A 6,220-nucleotide genomic window follows, 5' to 3' on the forward strand; every position below is an offset into this window, starting at 1 on the left:
GAGTTTAATTTAGATAAATGTGAGGTGCTGTATTTTGGTAAGGCAAACCAGTTAAGTGTCCTCAACCTAAATAACAGCAATTACAGTGGTATGAAGAAAATGTTATCTCACATGGGCTTGGAAAATAGACTGAGGGGAAAGTCAGTAGATCAGCAATAGCAAATATTTAAGCAAATATATCAAAATGTTCAGCGAAAATTTATTGCAGTCAGAAAGGATTCATTGAAAAGGATGAACTATCTGTGGTTAACAAAGGAAATTAAGAAGAATGTCCAATTAAAAGTTAAGGTACACTAGACAAAACAGAAAATGTAATTTCCTACAATTAAAAAGGGTGGTTGCAATAAACCTAACCCATAGTAAGATTCTGACTCACTGAAGCTGCATATGCAATGTGGTGAGCAGTGGAGTGGATTGTATTTAGCAACTTTGGACAGAATCCCAGGACAGAAAACATTGGTTAGAAAAGAATAGGAAATCAATGTTAAAGTTGGAGGCATCACATCAAAAAGGATAAAGCAAACCTCTTCTGTCTAATGGTCATTCACTTGTGGTTCTGTTTACTGAAGTGAAAGACGTTTTTTGTTACAAGTCAACTCAAAGGCATCCACCAACACTACAGATTGTAATTGAAAATGTGTTAAAGATCATGTGCCTGATGAATGTAAAGAAGCCAAGCATTTAACCGAAAGACTATGTCTCTCACACATAGTCTTTCTGCCTCTCTGTCTCTCTCTGTCACACACTTATTTTCAAAAACATACACACACACACACACACACACGTGCGCAAATATTATTTTGCTTCCTTGCCTGGATTTACTGTCAGTAGTTTTCTGTTATTTGGCAGTATTCACTAGCCCTTGACCCACTTTGATATTAAAACATGTGTTAGATTATCCAATGGATTTACTGCCATCACATTTATAACTGGCAAACATTAAAAAAAAAGTTTAAATTTAAAACTCATAAAATGATCACCTGGCAGTGAATTTATATAAATGTCAGAGGCGCTGACCATGTACTTGAAGGACAGGAGCAAAATTTGATGAATGGGACAATTATGGTGATAACATGGACTTCAAACACAAAGCCGGTATCATCCCTCCAATCTCTGTAAAAATAATGAATTTCTTAAACAGCATATTTTATGATAAATTTTAGTCAGCCATGCACTGAATAATAAAACAACATTGTGGGGAACAGATCATGAGCGTCACTGCTTTCCAACACATTTTGCAGATAGATGTTATTGTGATTCCAGAAACATTCTGTGTACATATTTGCTGTGTGACTGTGCTGTTTATCATTCAATGTTTTCCTGAAGCAATCAATATTTTAACATCACGCTGTACATTTACTCCAGTGGTGAAGTGTTCAGGTTGGCCAGTAAACAGCTCACTGCTGCAGCAATATATCCTGTTTGAACACAGCACAAGGCAATTCACCACTGACATGACATTGGAATCCAGTGAGGACTGAGCATCTGGCATGGGAATCCAGCGAAGGCCTTGCATCCAACACTGGAATCAAGTGAAGGCCAGCACCAGACACTGGAATCTAGTGAAGGCCCAGCATCAGACACTGGATTCTAGTGAAGGCCAGCACCAGACACTGGAATCTAGTGAAGGCCAGCACCAGACACTGGAATCTAGTGAAGGCCCAGCACCAGACACTGGAATCTAGTGAAGGCCAGCACCAGATACTGAAATCTAGTGAAGGCCAGCACCAGACACTGGAATCTAGTGAAGGCCCAGCATCAGATACTGGAATCTAGTGAAGGCCAGCACCAGACACTGGAATCCAGTGAAGGCCAGCACCAGACACTGGAAGCCAATTAAGGCTCAACATGTGACCCTGGAACCCAGTAAAGGCCCACCTCCACCAATATGACCCAGTCAATGTTCTGAATTGGGAGTGGGGGGTGGAGGGGGTAGTGGGGAGTGGTGCACTGCTTCCCCACTTCAGGAAGAAATGTCAGGTCCAAACAGACCAGTTTTTAAAACGCCTGCAATAGAATACTGAGACCAGCTGAATGGCCCCCTCTTGTTCTTAAAGAAGTTGAGGGTGCAATTCCCACCCTCTGTGGACAGGGAGCTCTGCCCTCGTGGACTATTGGGACCAGTCCAGACTTATATAGTGGGAACTGTGGGCAGACTACCACAACTTCTGGAAAGGCAGGTGTTTTAGGCAGGAGGGGCTCAGTCTACGCACTAAGGGAGGAAAGAAGAAATGGAAGTGAATTTTGAAGGTCACACAGGGAGGAACAAAGTATAAGGGACAAAATCCTGGGGGCCAATGATGCCCCCATTATGTGCACCTTCCTTTCTGCCTTTTCAACAGACAACAGCCTTCCCACTGCGACTGCCAGCATTTCACAGCAATGGAGGCAGATAGAGAGCCTTAGATGAGTTACATTGGCCACTGTGACTCTCCTTCGGCTAAGATTGGGTGCTCGAACAAATGCCTTGCTCACTCACTGTATGATGAGGTGGTTCAGGATAGGTTATTGGCCTGACAGCATTTTATTCACCAGACACATTCTAGGTGCACTCCCACTAGATCATAAGACAACCACAACCATAAATCCAAAACACAGCTGTTGGAGGATGGCAAAATTGAGCTCCACCAACTCTAAAACTGGAATATTGGCCTGAGCCTGCACAAAAGGTTTCAATCATTGGAACCAATGTAACTGATCTCAAGATAAGCTCTCAACCTCACAAATTGCAACTGCATTAAGGTCTGCTGACTTCAGGCTACCTCAGTTCATTTATTACTGAAACCCTCATGAATGTCCATGTTACTTCCAGACTTAACAATTCCAAAACAGTCCTAGCTTGTCTCCCATCTTCCCATCTCCATGAGCTTCAGATCATTCCAATCTCTGCTGCTAACTGACAACAAGACCTGTTGACCTCTCGCCCCTGTGCTTGCTGACCTACATTGAGTCCAGCTCAAGCAACATTTTGATTTCAAAAATTTCAACCACAACTTCAATCTCTTCCTGACCTTCTCTGCTAATGACTGTAATCACCCCAGATCCATGATTCTCACAGGGATCTCTGTGCTCATCTAATTTCGGCTTCTTGAGTATTCCTAATTTTAATCACTGCAGGCAGTGATAACTATATTATGAATTAGAATGAGGTTTATTGTCGTATGTAGTCAACTACAGGGATACATGAGTACAGTGAAAAGTGTATCAAGTTGCCATTTTTGGTGCCACCTTAGATACAAATTAGTAAAATAATTGCATTGGACTTCACCTCGAGGCCAGGAGTCTGCGCTGGGCTTCACCTTGAGGCTGGGATTCCGCATTGGACTTCACCTCGAGGCCAGGAGTCCACACTGGACTTCACCTCGAGGCCAGGAGTCCATACTGGACTTCACCTCGAGGCCAGGAGTCCACACTGGACTTCACCTCGAGGCCAGGAGTCTGCGCTGGGCTTCACCTTGAGGCTGGGATTCTGCATTGGACTTCACCTCGAGGCCAGGAGTCCACACTGGACTTCACCTCGAGGCCAGGAGTCCACACTGGGCTTCACCTCGAGGCTGGGATTCCGCATTGGACTTCACCTCGAGGCCAGGAGTCAGCACTGGACTTCACCTCGAGGACAGGAATCAGCATTGGACTTCACCTCGAGGCCAGGATTCCACACTGGGCTTCACCTCGAGGCTGGGATTCCGCACTGGACTTCACCTTGAGGCTGGGAGTCCGCACTGGACTTCACCTCGAGGCCAGGAGTCCGCACTGGGCTTCACCTCGAGGCCAGGAGTCAGCACTGGACTTCACCTTGAGGCTGGGAGTCCGCACTGGGCTTCACCTCGAGGACAGGAGTCCACACTAGGCTTCACCTCGAGGCTGGGATTCCGCACTGGGCTTCACCTCGAGGCCAGGAGTCCGCACTGGGCTTCACCTTGAGGCTGGGAGTCTGCGCTGGGCTTCACCTTGAGGATGGGGTCTGCGCGAGGCTTAACCTTGAGGCTTTGAGTCTGCACTGGGCTTCACCTTGATGCCGAGAGTCTGCGCTGGGCTTCCCCTTGAGGCTGGGAATCTGTGCTGGGCTACACTTAGAGGATGGGAGTGTGTGCTGGGCTTCACCTTGAGGCTGCGGGTCTGCGCTGGGCTTCCCCTTGAGGCTGGGAATCTGCGCTGGGCTTCACCTTGAGGCCGGGGGTCTGCGCTGGGCTTCACCTTGAGGCTGGGAGTCTGCGGGGAGTTTCACCTTGAGGCTGAGAGTTCACGCTGGGTGACAGCTTGAGGCTGGGAGTCTGCGCTGAGCTTCACCTTGAGGATGGGCGTCTGTGCTGGGCTTCACCTTGAGGCTGGGAGTCTGCGCTGGGCTTCACCTTGAGGATGGGAGTCTGTGCTGGCTACACTTAGAGGATGGGAGTGTGTGCTGGGCTTCACCTTGAGGCTGGGGGTTTGCGCTGGGCTTCACCTTGAGGCTGGGGGTCTGCGCTGGGCTTCACCTTGAGGCTGGGGGTCTGCGCTGGGCTTCACCTTGAGGTTGGGAGTCCGCACTGTGGCTTCACCTTGTGGATGGGAGTCTGTGTTGGGCTTCACCTTGAGGCTGGGAGTCCGCACTGGGCTTCACCTAGAGGATGGGAGTGTGTGCTGGGCTTCACCTTGAGGCTGGGGGTTTGCGCTGGGCTTCACCTTGAGGCTGGGGGTCTGCGCTGGGCTTCACCTTGAGGTTGGGAGTCCGCACTGGGCTTCACCTTGTGGATGGGAGTCTGTGTTGGGCTTCACCTTGAGGCTGGGAGTCCGCACTGGGCTTCACCTTGAGGATGGGAGTCTGTGCTGGGCTTCACCTTGAGGCTGGGAGTCTGCGCTGGGCTTCACCTTGAGGATGGGAGTCGTGCTGGGCTTCACCTTGAGGATGGGAGTCTGTGGTGTGCTTCACCTTGGGGCTGGGTGTCTGTGCTGGGGTTCACCTTGAAGCTGGGAGTCCGGACTGGGCTTCACCTTGAGGCTGGGTGTCTGCGCTGGGCTTCACCATGAGGCCGGGAGTCTGCGCTGGGTTTCACCTTGCGGCTGTGAGTCTGCGCTGCGCTACACCTTGAGGCTGTGAGTCTGCGCTGGGCTTAACCTTGAGGCTGTGAGTCTGCATTGGGCTTCACCTTGATGCCAGGAGTCTGCGCTGGGCTTCACCTTGAGGCTGGGAGTCTGTGACTGGCTTCACCTAGAGGTTGGGATTCTGCGCTGGGCATCACTTTGAGGCTGGGAGTCTGCGCTGGGCTTCACTTTGAGGCTGGGCGTCTGCGCTGGGCTTCACCTTGAGGCTGTGAGTCTGCGCTGGGCGTCACCTTGAGGCTGGTAGTCTGTGGTGGACTTCACCTTGGGGCTGGGAGTTTGCGCTGGGCTTCACCTTGAGGCTGGGAGTCTGCACTGGGCTTCACCTTGAGGCTGGGAGTCTGCGCTAGGCTACACCTTGCGAATGGGAGTCTGCGCTCGGCCATATCTTGAGGCTGGGAGTCTGCTCTGGGCTTAACCTTGAGGCTGGGAGTTTGCACTGGGCTTCACCTTGATGCCGTTAGTCTGCGCTAGGCTACACCTTGCGAATGGGAGTCTGCGCTCGGCGTCTGTGGTGTGCTTCACCTTGAAGCTGGGAGTCCGGATTGGGCTTCATCTTGAGGCTGGGAGTCTGTGCTGGGCTTAACCTTGAGGCTGGGAATCTGCGCTGGGCTTCGCCTTGAGGCTGGGAGTCTGTGCTGGGCTTCACCTTGAGGCTGGGAGTCTGTGCTGGGCGTCACCTTGAGGCTGAGGGTTCACGCTGGGCATCAGTTTGAGGCTGGGAGACCGCACTGGTCTTCATCTTGAGGCTGGGAGTCCGAACTGTGCTTCACGTTGAGGCTGGTAGCCTGTGCTGGGCATCACATTGTGGCTGGGAGTCTGCGCTGGGTTTCACCTTGAGGCTGGGGACTGCACTGGGCTTCACCTTGAGGCTGAGGGTTCGTGCTGGGCATCACCTTGAGACTGGGAGTCCACACTGGTCTTCACCTTGAGGCTGGGGGTCTGGGTGGTCTGCGCTGGGCTTCACCTTGAGGCTGGGAGTCCGAACTGGGCTTCACCTTGTGGCTGGGAGACCGCACTGGGCTTCACCTTGATGCCGTTAGTCTGCGCTAGGCTTCACCTTGCGAATGGGAGTCTGCGCTCGGCTACACCTTGAGGCTGGGAGTCTGCTCTGGGCTTAACCTTGAGGCTGGGAGTCTGC

General features: G+C 51.0%; 1 long non-coding RNA gene across 1 annotated transcript; it reads right to left on the reverse strand.

Annotated features, from left to right (window-relative positions):
• Positions 1–3,438: 3,438 nt before the first annotated feature.
• Positions 3,439–4,624, reverse strand: LOC122546879. The gene is made up of 3 exons (XR_006310825.1): positions 3,889–4,624; positions 3,548–3,609; positions 3,439–3,454 (listed from the first exon to the last, which is right to left on the reverse strand). It is a non-coding gene; the product is annotated as an uncharacterized LOC122546879 (long non-coding RNA).
• Positions 4,625–6,220: the final 1,596 nt, after the last annotated feature.

The sequence above is a fragment of the Chiloscyllium plagiosum genome, unplaced genomic scaffold (genome assembly GCF_004010195.1).
Source record: "Chiloscyllium plagiosum isolate BGI_BamShark_2017 unplaced genomic scaffold, ASM401019v2 scaf_1365, whole genome shotgun sequence".
NCBI lineage: Eukaryota > Metazoa > Chordata > Chondrichthyes > Orectolobiformes > Hemiscylliidae > Chiloscyllium > Chiloscyllium plagiosum.